The sequence below is a fragment of the Vombatus ursinus genome, unplaced genomic scaffold (genome assembly GCF_900497805.2).
Source record: "Vombatus ursinus unplaced genomic scaffold, bare-nosed wombat genome assembly UNPS02014179.1, whole genome shotgun sequence".
NCBI classification, from domain to species: domain Eukaryota; kingdom Metazoa; phylum Chordata; class Mammalia; order Diprotodontia; family Vombatidae; genus Vombatus; species Vombatus ursinus.
The window spans coordinates 74,325-87,950 of NW_020953957.1; the positions used below are offsets into that span (position 1 = coordinate 74,325).

The following is a 13,626-nucleotide window of genomic DNA, read 5'->3' on the forward strand; positions in this document are numbered from 1 at the left end:
AAACAATTTCAAGCAGACATTCTCCTTCTGTTGACCTTATACAACGTCTTGTGGCTTCATGTTCAGTCCCCAAGTCCCCAGGTTCTTTTATATTTTGTTCGAAGTTAGTTTGGAGCTTCGCAAGAGGTTGTATGACTGTTTTTTTAAGGACTCATTTAGAAGGTGTAAGAGGTAGTGTGTCATAATAGATATTATTGAACTTGGAATTAGGAGGGCCAGGATTTCAGAGGTTCTCCAAGTGGGTGATACCACTCTTTGGGGGGGGGCACTGAAAAAATCCAGGTAGGTGGCAGTAGCTTTGGGTGCAATTGCAGAGGGGTGGTGTTGAATAAAAATAAGGGGCAGTGGAAGCATAAAGAAAGAAGGTAACAAAATTTTGAAAAAACATTCGTACATGTTTCATCTGTTATGTAACAGAGTTAAGGTCGTAGTGATTACTTTATTTTCCAAATAAACGCACAGAATGCAAGTTATAACCCATCAGTGGTCAACTCCGCCGACAGGTCTTAACAAGCAAGTGTTGGCAGGTGAGCACGTAGCATAGTGCATTGTCAGCAAGTCCAGCATGCATGGGCAGGAATATGTGCATGTAATGACTTATTTACAATACAATGTTATGTGGTTACATGATGCAATATTGTGTCATCATAGTTTCAATTCAGGAAAAAACCCACAAATTTACAATAAATTATTAAATTTAGGATGCATAATTTTAAAAATATGTATATTTTGGAAATGATGCAAATTTTAAAAGAAACCATTAAATGGTTAAAGAAAGTAGATTTTTCAGGATGAGCTCAGTGATTTTTTTTTTGTTTTGTTTTTTGGAAAGGGGGCGGTAGACTAAGTTTGGGAACTTCTGGTTTAAATCTTTGCTTTGACATCATATGTTAAGTCACTTAACCTCTTTAACCTCAGCTATCTCTGTAAAATGGTAATAGTATCGCTAATACCTACTTCACAATGTTGTGAACCTTAAATGATCAGCACTTTTCAGTAAATCGACAAGCATTTATTTTAAAGCAGCAACTATATGCTAGGTACTGGACAATTTGTCATCTTCTTGAGCACCTCAAGGGACTTAATGTTTTTAAAATTTCCAAAATGTAGTTTCCCTTTTCCCTTTCTCCATAATTTCATTAGTATCCTGGTAAATTTTTTTAGAGGGGTGTGTGGGAAGGGGAAATACTGGAAGAGGTACTCAAGGTACATTTGAAAGTATTTCAAGTAGAAATAGGAAAGCCCCTTTAGTTACTGAGGTAATAGGATTGCCCAAGGTTGACAGCTTCGAGCTTTTCTGGCCGTATTTCTGAATGAAATAGGAAACATAAAAGAAAACACATTTATTAGGAGTAACAATCTTTAAATGGCTAGTAGAAGGGGCAGCTAGGATGTGTAGTGGAGAGAGCTCCAGTCTTGAAGTCAGGAGGACCTGAGTTCAGATCCAGCCTCAGAAGCTTGATAGTTACTAGCTCTGCCTGGGCAAGTCACTTAACCCCGATTGCCTCACCAAAAAGCAAAAAAAAAAAAAAAAAAAAAAGGCTATTAGAATCCTAAATGTCTTTTTCCATGTCCACCTATGTAATGTTAGCTATTCGAGCTATTTAATGTAGAGATTCCTGTCTGATGAACTTTAGTGAAGTATAATATTTTGCCTTCAGCAAATATTTATTGGTTATTGTGTAAAACATTGTGTTGCAACTGTAATTAATCCAATATAAGAATGGGATCTACATTTAGGTGTTTTATATAGCAATACTGTGTTCAGGATTTTTTTCACCTTTCTTTTGGGAGAAGGTGCCATCTTCCAAAGCTTGAACCCAGAAGTACTATATGCTTTTCCAAGATATTTGCAATTTTACCTCATCTTGCACTTTGCGTATATAGTGGTGATGTTGGCCTAAGGTGAAGTCCCCAAGCAGTGGAGTGGGGATGTAGAGAATGCAGTTTTTCAAAGACTATGAACTTAGTACAAAAATAATGTATACTTACAATGCTTTCACTTCTGTTTCTTAAAGGTGTAAAATAAAACTGATCTTTAATAAACTCAGTGCTGATTAGGTAAGTCTCCAGAGTATGTATTTGCCAATAGTTGTGTATCAAAGGCCTGGAGCATGAGCAGATTTGCCCACCTTTGTCCAGGAGCTGGAAGATGTTGGATTCCTAATCTCAGAGCTGGGCGGTAAGACAAGCAAAAGAGAAAGACTTCAGGGGTGAGCACTTACATATCCAAAGAAAATTCCAATTAGAACCAGAATCTACTTGCGGGGTACACGTATTAGGCTGTGATTATTTGACAAATAACCCTTCTCTATGATTGAGTCCTGGTCAAGTCTTCTCACCCCCAAAATTTCATGGGGTAGTTTTGTGGACCAATCACAGCCTAGGTATTTGTGCTGTAGGTAGTGATTGATTTTCTTTACCTCTATTCAGTTACCAAACATTTCTTAAGGACATAATTTGTTCCAGGGAATTGTGCTAAATTCTAGTGATACATAGAAAAGCTCTCCCCTTCCTCCACATACCAAAACCCCAAACTCAGTTCTTGCCTCAGTCCTAGGAATAGAGTAAGGGAGGGAGCATGATAGCAATCTACACTTTTGGTACTTTGTAATGTAGAAGGGGATCAGGCCTTTTCTACTTGGTTTTTTGGAGTTCAGAATTAGGATTAGTGGGTGGAAGTTACAGGGAGAAGGTTTTGGCTTATTGTAGGGAAAATTTTCCCAACACAGTTCTAGAAAAATGTAATGGACTGCCTTGGTTATAATGAATTCCCCATCCTTGGAGGTTTTTATATAGAAGTTCTGTGACTTTTCTTTAAATTGTGGCTTTTATAGACAGTTTGTGACTTTGGTAGGGTTCAGATTAGATGGTTCTAAGGTTCCTTCCAAATCTACATCTATAATTCTGTGATCAAAATATGAAGGTGTGTTGTGCCCTAGACTGCAGTGCAAGCAAGCTGAATTTTGCAGAATAGCTGCTATCTTCAATTAAATTAATGTTTTTTAAGTTCTAGGAGAGTACACACAGTTTTTATAGTACTTTATTAACTTGGGTTTAAAAATAGATAAAATGGGAAAGTGCAATATAAATTTTGGAATACTGCTTTTATGCTAATTTTAGAATGTTATATTGAAGATTATATACCCTTTTAACTTCATGACTTTGGGAAAAGTGGGTTCAGTTTTGAATATATTGAGTTTGAGATGCCTCTGAGACATGCAGAGAGAGGTGTCCAACAGGTAATATGGTACTGGAGGTAAGAAGGAAGATTAAGGATGGATTTTGGAGTCACCTTCATGGAGAGGATATATTGTAGCCACTGAGATCACTAAGGGAGATTGGTGATCTTTTATGGTTTTTCTATTAAGTTGCATGTTAGAATCTAGTTAGCATGTGTTTTTCAAATATTAAAAAAACCTTTTTTTTTTTTTGAAGTGCGGCCATTCAGACCAATCTCTTAATATTGCTGTGGATTTTGTGATGTTCTGGAATCAGTAGAGTTGGTTAAAAATTATCTGGGATAAATTTTAATTTCTGTGTGAGTTGGATATCTTTTCCTTGAAGGTTTTGAGCTTTACGTTGGGCATCTTTCATGACGTGATACATTAGAGTACTGTAGGTATCTGTACTTGACTATGTTCTGTTTAACATTTCTATCAATGACATTGATAAAGCTATGCCTTTATGATGGTATACTGATCAAATTTTGAATCTGACACAGCGCTAGGAGGGATCACTAATATGCGCATTGATTTTTCCTCAACTAATCTTAACTTCTCAGATTCTCAGTATTCTCAGTTATGATGATCTACTCCACTTCACCTCAGCTACAAACAGGGATAGTCATACTCTTGATCTTATCATCACGCAAAAGTATTCTACTTGCATGTTTATGAACTCTGAAATTCCTTCATTTGAATATAATCTTTTATCATCATATCATTCCCTGCGTGTTGTTACCTCTAACTCTGTTCTTTGTCCTCACTCTTCTTCCTGGGCCATCATTCTCACTTCCCTTGCACTTCCCTTGCCTATCCTGATCCTTGAGTGAATCAGTTCAAATGTGCATTGTCCACTATACTTGAATTGTTTATTCTCCTGTTCTTTTACGATCTTGCCTTGCAAGGCTAGGAAAGACATGTACAAGGTCAACAATTCAATTCAGTAAATATTTAGTAAGTACCGGTTATGTGCCAGACAGTGTGCTAAGGATTAGGGATACAAAAAGAGGCAAAAGACAGTCCCTACTCTCAAGGAGCTTACAATCTAACAGGGGAGACACCATGGAAACATATGTACAAAGCAAACTATATCCAGGATAAATAAGAAATAATTAATAGAGGAAAGGCACTGGAATTAAGAGGGGTTTGGGAAGGCTTCCTGTAGGTGTTGGAGTTTTAGTTGGGACTTAAAGGAAGCCAGGAAAGTCAGTAGTCAGAGTGAAGGAGGGAGAGCAGAATGTCCTCCTGAAGTTGTTGAAACATATCTCTCCCCACCCTCCACCCTTGTATGACTACCACCATCTCCCTCCTTTGCACTACTTTGTGTACTACTGAATGGAGTTGGAGAAAATCTTATGAAACCTTACTTATTGGGCAAACTTCACATAACATCATCTCAACTGGCTCTCCCTGCATCAGTCCTTCCATGTACCTTTCTCCCAACCCTTTCAGCAGAGGAGCTCTCTTCATACTTTACTGAAAAAATTGAGGCCATTTACATTCCTCTTCTCTCTTTCTCTAAAACTTATAGCTTTCTCCTTTTATCTCTTCCACCTTAACTTAAAGGCATAGCCCTTATCGTTGCCAAGACAAACCCTTCTACGTGAACCCTCAGTCCCATTGATTCTTCTCCAGCAAATTTCCACTATTATCATGCCCACTCTCACTAGTGTTCAGTATTCCCTTATTCCTTGGCTTCTTTCTTACTGTCTACAAACATGCCTCACCTATCCTTAAAATCTTCATTTGATCCAACCATTCTTGTTCTGTTGTCCTACATATATGTCTCCTTACTTTTCTTGTTTAAACTCCTTGAGAAAGCCATTTGTTAGGTAGGTGCCTCTACTCTTGCTTCTCATTCAATTTTCAACCTTGCAGTCTGGTTTCCAGCTTCATCGTTCAACTAAAACTGTCCTTTCCACAGTTACCATTGATCTCTGAATTGCCAAATCTAAGGCCCTTTCTTCTCCTTTCTCATCTGGGATTTTAATTTTTTATTATAACCTTGACAAACATCAATATACCTGAATATTTTCACTTTGTAATGAAGAAAATAAAAAGAGCGTTATTTATGAAACTGAATTTATTTCATAAGGCTTATTTTTAAAATGTGTTTGTATTTATACACACATATGTATATATGACAAATTCAGTGCAATAGTTTTGAAGTTGTCCAACCTGTCTGTGTTTCCCTCTCAACTTGCTTCTGTTCTTTGCATAGAAGATGCTTTATTGACCTTCTTTCCTTTTTGGGGCATCAGTCGTCATTACCTTTCCCCTCCTAAAATCCACCACAACGAAAACCCCTCTCTCAAATAAGTACAACCAAGCAAAACATGAACATATTGGCCGTGTCTGAAAAAAAGAAGAAAAGTGGGACTTACTGACTGAATATGAGGAACAAAGCAGGGCAAGTCACATGACCAGATTTTGGAATTCTCTATATGACTAGGAGAATGATTATGTACATAGACAGGAGAGTTAGCAGGAGAGCTGGGTTTTTTGAAGAAGATAATTCAGTTTTGACATAATGTATTAGTACAGATACAGACCTCACTCTTGTCCATAATCTGGTTTGGAGGAAAATTCGTGCAACCTATAACATACACTTAATTGCCAAAGACATAGCTTAATCTGTAGACATGATACCTCTGATACTGGTGCTGGAAGGCAGAGAGAAGCTTTGTGGAACTTAGTGACATGAGATGGAAAACTGGGATGGTGGCAAGGGTTTTGAATCTGACAAAATAGTGGTTATTTCCAAGTTTGCTCAGAAAGACCAGAATTCAAATCTAACCTCAGATATACAGGCCACTTTTCCATGCTTGTATGCTGTTTACAATTTCCTTACTTTTAATGAGTTCCTTTTATCTTGCTGTGATTTCTTATATATTTGTATACAGAAGCTTATTTACTTTTAGAAAAAAGTATAACTTTTCCCTCAAGGATCAACCTTTTATTTATTTTTTTATTAATTTATTTTGATTTATCAACAATCACTTCCATATGATTTTGAGTTTAAAATTTTTCTCCCCTTTCCTCCTCACCACCCTCCCCAAGACAGCGCACAATCTGATATAGGCTATACATATACATTCCTATTAAACATATTTTTCTTTTTTTTTTTTTAATTTTGTTTATTTTTAACATGTGTTTTTAAAACTTTGGGTTACAAATTTTCTCCCTGCCTCCCTCCTCACCCACCCTCATTGGAAAGGCAGGCATCTCGATACAGGTTATAGATGTGTACTCATGTAAAACCCTTCCATAGTAGTCCTGTTGTGAAAAACTAAGTATATTTCCCTTCATCCTATGCTACCCCCCATTTATTCTATTCTCTCTTTTGACCCTGTCCCTCCTCAGAAGTGTTTGCTTTTGATTATCCCCTCCCCCAATCTGCCCTCCCCTCTATCAACCCCCTGCTCTCTTGTCCCCTTCCCCCCTTATTTTCCTGTAGGGTAAGATAGATTTCCATATCCCATTGTGTATGTTATTCCCTCCTTAAGTCAAATCCTATGAGAATAAGATTCACTCATTCCCTCTCACCTTCCCCAATTTCCCTTCCACTGTAAAAGCCTTTTCTTTTCTATTTCATGTGAGATATTTTACCTCATTCTACTTCTCCCTTTCTCCGTTTCCCAGTATAATCCTCTTTCACCCCTTAATTTTATTTTCCAGATATCACCCCTTCATCTTCAACTCACCCTGTGCCCTCTATCTATACATACATATAATTTTCCCTCCCACTACCCTAATACTGACAAAGGACTCATGAGTTACAAATATCATCTTTCCCTGCAAGCATGTAAACAGTTCAGCCGTAACATGTCTCTTATGATTTCTCTTTCCTGTTTATCTCTTCCATGTTTCACTTGAGTCTTGTATTTGAAAGTCAAATTTTTTGTTCAGCTCTGGTCTTTTCCACAGGAGTGCTTGAAAGTCCTCTATTTCATTGAATGACCATTTTTTACCCTGAAGGATTATACTCAGTTTTGCTGGGTAGGTGATTCTACGTTGTAGTCCTAACTCCTTTGCCCTCCGGAATATCAAACTCCATGCCCTCCAGACCCTTAATGGAGAAGCTGCTAAATCTATTGTGTTATCCTGATTGTGTTTCCACAATACTTGAATTGTTTCCTTCTGGCTGCTTGGAATATTTTCTCCTTGATCTGGGAATTCTGGAATTTGGCTAGAACATTCCTAGGAGTTTTCCTTTGGGGATCTCTTTCAGGAGGTGATTGGTGAATTCTTTCAATTTCTATTTTGCCCTGTAGTTCTAAAATATCGGGGCATTTTCCTTGATTATTTCTTGAAAGATACTGTCTAGGCTCTTTTTTTGATCATGGCTGTCAGATAGTCCAATAATTTTTAAGTTCTCTCTCCTGGATCTATTTTCCAGGTCAGTTGTTTTTCCAGTGAGATATTTCACATTCTCTTATTTTTTCATTCCTTTGGGTTAGTGTTACAGTCCCTTGATTTCTCAAATTGTCACCAGCTTCCAATTTCTCCATTCCAATTTTTAAGGAAGTATTTTCTTCAGTAAGCTTTTGAACTTTTCCATTTGACCAATTTTGCTTTTTAGGGCATTCTTCTCCTCATTGACTTTTTGGACCTCTTTTGCCATTTAGGTTAGGCTATTTTTTAAGGTGTTATTTTCTTCAGTATTTTTTTGAGTCTCCTTTAGCATCACTCTCAGTTTTTCCTCTACTTCTCTTACTTGCTTCTCAAAATCCTTTTTGAGCTCTTCCATGGCCTGGGACCGATTCATATTTTTCTTGGAGGCTTTGGATGTAGGAGCTTTGGCTTCATTGTCTTCTGCTGGTTGTTATGTTTTGATCTTTTTTTGTCACCAAAGTAAGATAATATAGTCTGACTCTTTTTGCGCTGCTTTCTCATGATTTCGGCCAATTACTTGAGTTATAAACTCTTTGTTAAGGTAGGAGTCTGTTTCCAGTGTGGAGAATGTACTGTCTCAAGCTTAAGGGGTTTTGTACAGCTGTTTTCAGAGATACTTCTAGGGACCTGTAAATTTTCAGTTCTTCCAAGGTGCTATGATCAAGGGCAAGGTGTTTACTCCTTTTCTGGCCTGTGCTCTGGTCTGTGAGTGACCATAAGCACTCTTTTCTATCTTGGAACTGTGAGGACGGTTTCCTCTCCACAGCCATTACAAGTTCCACCATGCCAGCACTCCTCGCCCGAGGACTGCCACCCAGAACTGTGACCCAGATCCAAGCATGGGTAAAGCAAGAGAATCCTACACCAGCAGAGAGATCCCTGCAATTCCCTCTGATCAGCCACTTGATTCCCCCTCAGTCTGTGGGCTGAAAGCTCAGGAGGCAGCCACTGCCCCTGCACTCGGGGAATGGGCCTGGAACCCCACTCTACTTCTTTCAGCACCACAGAAACAGACTTTTCCCACTGACCTTCCAAGTTGTCTTTGGATTCCTGGGTTGAGAAGTCTGGAAACTGCCACAGCTGCCCGAGATTTAGTCCTCTGAGGCCTGCTGTAGGGTCACTGGGGCCTGTGCGCCCATGCCGAACTGCGTTCCTCTCCCCATCCGGCGCGATATGCCTTTCTCATCAACCATCCAGGCTGTCTTTGGCTGGAAATTTGTTTCAGTCTGTCTTTTTGTGGGTTCTGCTGCTTTAGAATTTGTTTAGAGCCATTTTTTATAAGTATTTGGAGGGGTGTGGGGGAGAGCTCAAGCAAGTTATTGCTTTTACTCTGCCATCTTGGCTCTGCCTCTAAACATATTTTCACATTAGTGATCTTGTAAGTAAGAATTAGAACCAATAGGAGGAACCACCAGAAAGAGGAAACAGAACTCAACAGAAGAAAAAAAAATAGCAAATAGTATGCTCCGATCTGCATTCAAACTCCATAGTTCTTTCTTTGGATGTGGATAGCATTTTCCGTCATGAGACCTTTGAAGATGTCTTAGATTCTTGTATTGCTGAGAAGGATTAAGTTTATCAATATTAGTCATCGCACAATGTGGCTGTTATATTGTATACAATGTTCTCTTGGTTCTGCTCACTTCACTCAGCATCAAATCATACAAGTCTTTCCAGGTTTTTCTCAAGTCAGCCTGTTCATCATTTTTTATAGCGCAATAGTATTCTGTTACATTCATATACCATAACTTGTTCAGCCATTCTTCAATTGATGGGCATCCTCTCAATTTCCAATTCTTTGCCACCACAGAAAGAGCTGCTATAAATATTTTTGTACATGTGGGTGCTTTTCCCATTTGTATGATCTCTTTGGGATATAGCCCTAGAAGTGCTATTGCTGGATCAAAGGGTATGCACATTTTTATAGCCCTTTGGGCATAGTTCCAAATTGCTCTCCAAAATGGTTGGATTGTTTCACAACTCCACCAGCAATGCATTAGTGTTCCAATTTTCCTTCATCTTCTCCAACATTTATCATTTTCTTGTTTTGTCGTCTTGGCCAATCTGATAGGTGTGATGTGGTACCTCAGAGTTGTTCTGATTTACATTTCTCTAATCAATAGTGATTTAAAGCATTTTTTCATATGACTACAGATGGCTTTAATTTCTTCATCTGAGAACTGCCTGTTCATATCCTTTGACATTTATCAATTGGGGAATGACGTGTATTATAAATTTGACTTAATTCTCTATATATTTTAGAAATGAAATATAATTTAGAAATCTGCCTTATCAGAGAGACTCGTTGTAAAAATTCTTTCCCAATTTTCTACCTTCCTTCTAATCTTAGTTGCATTGGCTTTGTTTGTGCAAAAACTTTTCAATTTAATGTAATCAAAGTTGTCCATTTTGCTTTTTGTAATGTTCTCTATCTCCTGTTTGGTTGTGAATTCTTCAGTTCTCCATAAATCTGATAGGTAAACTGTTCCTTGCTCTCCCAGTTTGTTTACAGTATCAGTCTTTATATGTAAATCATGAACCCATTTTGACTTTATTTTGGTATATGGTGTGAGATTTTGATCAATGCCTAGTCTCTGTCATACTCTTTTCCATTTTTCCCAGCAGTTTTTGTCAAAGAGTAGGTTCTTAAGAGATCAACCTTTTAAAAAATGGATTTTTTGGGTAAACTTAACATCTTAACAAATACAAATAATTAAATCTCCTTAAATAAAACATAATATAGTCATACAATTAAAATGATTACTTTGGATACTTTGATAGAGTCCTCATTTCCTTTATGTTGATGCTTACAGCAGTAAAGACTTGAATCAGTCAAACTTACACTTGATTTTCACATGACTGTATATGGGGGGGGTGGGATTTGCAGTGGTGACAGGGAAAGGGAGAGAAGAGAGCCTGTCCATGAAGCTGTTGTCAACCTCCAGAGTTCTGTCTAATAAACACAAACAGAATTAGGTTGTATGTGTGTTTTTATTTCTCTCAAGATGGCTTATATGCATGCATGCGGAGTTAGAGTTGGAACTGAGCTTGCTTTGGGGTTAGGCTGCACAGATTATAAAGCAACGAAGTGCCCCTGACTCAGGATATCTGTCCTTTTGTTAGCCAGCATTACAATAAGCAAGATAGTGCCCTTGACTCAGGATGTCTGTGCAAACTTCCGGGTCTTGTGGTTGCACCGCGACACAGCGGGAGTATTTCGGGTTCACTCAGAAAGAATAGCAAAGGATCTCTGGTATGTCAAGCTCAAGGGATGCTCAGTCTGCCTCCTGATTGATTGATTCTGATTCCCAGTTCAGACCAGCCTCCTCTGGATAGTAAGGGAGCTCAAGTCAATCAAGGTGGTTAGTTCCATTTTCACACTGTATACCTTTTAAATCTCTTGAAATTGAATATTGACTACCATTGGTGCACACATAGTAGTTCATTGGTTATCTGTCACTTGTTTTAAATTGTATTTTTATTATCTTTTGTTTTTATATAAGATACATTTTCCTTTGTGTCCCTTTCCCACCCTCTCCAGATATTCTTTGTTATCCATTATAATAAAAAAATAAAAAGAAGAAAAGATTCAATAAAACTAATAAATACATTGGGAAAAGTCTCTTGCAGTGTTTCGTACCTGTAGATCCCCTACTCCTGGTAATTTCACAGCGTTCATTTTTGATTGTTTTTCTTTCCATTTACATGTTATTTTGTATAGAGAAGAACATCATTCACTCTTGATATGTGATGCACAATTTTTAATTGGTAATATTTGGTACTCATACCCATCAAGCACTTCTCCATTATTCTTTGCTTCACACAACTTGAATTTGGGAAAGTCGATTATATTCCATGACTTGCATATAACAAAAAGTTATTTAGAAAAAAGGGCCTTAATTTAATGGAAATATGTAGGATCATTAAAATTTCAAAGCCTTTTTGAGCTCTCTCCTTATTTTTATTAAATTTGCTCTTTGGTATCAGTTTTATTACTTTTTTTTAAAAAAGCTTTTCTGCTTATCATTGCATTTCTTATTTTCCATTATATTGATGTCTACTCTGATGTCCTTTGACTATCACTTAGGTGTTTTGCTATTTTCTTGAAGTGCACAATTAATTATTTTAGTTTTTCTTTCATTGATTGGATGTTATAAATTTGTTGATGAGTGTATCCCTTAGATTTTGATAGTTTTTTAAATTATTGCTATCTTTTAAATATTTTTTGTAATATCATTTTATTCATTGTGTAATCTTTAAACATTTCTTTTGTAATAAGTTTGTTTCTAGCTTTTCTGCTTTATGGCCTGTAAAAGTGTGAAATTTTTGCCTTTCAAAATTTGCTAGATGATTTTGTGTAAAAGAACATGATCAATTTTTTGATTGTTCAACATGTACTTGAAAATTCTCTTCATATTTCTATTGAATGTAGTTTTTTTGTTCAGTTCTCTTTTTCAAGAAAATTGGAAGACTTGTGATGGTTACTAATTTATGACATAGTTCTGAGACCATAAATGCTTTAATTAATTCCTACTTTTTTATTATTTCACAGAAATTTGTTTTAATAGTTTAGATTTTTTGTTTCAAATTGATTTTTATATTATGTATTTCAAATGATTAAATGAATGAAAGAGAGTTGAATGTTTACTATGCTTACTTTGTACCACCTACTGTGTTAAGCATTGGAAATACAAATATAGAAAGCAAGACAGTCAGTTGCCCTAATGAAGCCCTGTGTTGATAAGATGAGCCAACAGATAAAGGGGAGTGGTGACTATTATATTTTGGTTTGGGGAGTTATGGGGGGATGCTTGATTTCTTAGGGGAATCAAATGATACAGCTTTGCTAGAAGCAGTGGTGTTATTGATTTGATTATAGAGCAGGAGGTACAATGGAATCATAGTTACCTGGGTACTGACAGGGAGTTTTAAGATGACTTAGTAGCTGAGTGGTGGTCTGGAACTGGCTTATTTAGATGTAGTGGGCTAGGCAATTGCAGTGTGGCAGTCCCAGAAATGAACTTCTGTAAATGGGACCATGGATTCTGGAGATGGAGTGTGGAGGGTTCTAGTTCACATGAGGAGAAGCAGGGTGGAGAACAAGGATGTTATGTGAAGCTTTTTGTCCAGTTCTACCTTTTCAGGAATTTAATTGGTTTTGTACTGCATTTACAAATATAAGTAATGTTGTCACATTGGCTCAACTCAATGATGATGAACAGTCACTTTCTCAAATTATGTTTTGTTTATTACTATAATAATAGCTAGCAAATAATAGTTTATTGCTGTAATAATAGCTAGCATAATAGCTACTTTATAGGCAGGCACTTTGTGCACTTGACTAATAACACTTTTGATCCTTAAAACAACCATGAGATTTAACTGCTATTATTATTCCCATTTTACAGTTGAGGAAACAGGCAGATAGAGGTTGAATGGCTTTCCCAGGATCACATACCTTAAGTATTTGAGGTCAAATTTGAATTCAGATCTTTCTGACTCCAGGCCCAGTATTCTATCCACTGTACCATCTGTTATTCAGTTGTTTTAGTCATGTCATACTCTTTGTGTCCCTACTTGGCGTTTTCTTGGCAAAGATACTCGGGTGGTTTGCCTTTTTCTTCTCCAGCTCATTTTACTGATGAGGAAACTGAGACTAACAGTGTTAAGTGACTTGCCTAGGGTGACAGAGCTAATAGGTGTCTGAGGTGGGGTTTGAACTCAGGTCTTCTTTACTGCAGGTCTGACTGTCTATTGTGCCACCTAGCTACCAACTTCTACATCTTTATAAAATTTTAAAGAGACTAATCTACACATACATCCTTGATGAAAGTTTGAGGAAAACAGGCTTTTGCAAATGATATCCTATAGCCTGTCACATTTTAACAGTTAAAATTTGCGTCAGTTTGTAATATTCCAGGATAGTAACATAGCCATTCTCCAAGCATCGAACATCTATTTTGATTCTACTTCTTTGCTACTCCAGAAGTGCTACTATAAAAATCTC

General features: G+C 37.1%; 1 protein-coding gene across 2 annotated transcripts in view; it reads left to right on the forward strand.

Moving 5' to 3' along the window:
• Nucleotides 1–13,626, forward strand: part of TRIM33 (tripartite motif containing 33) — a 157,443-nt gene that overhangs the window by 4,458 nt on the left and 139,359 nt on the right. The gene's annotated exons all lie outside the window — the stretch shown is intronic.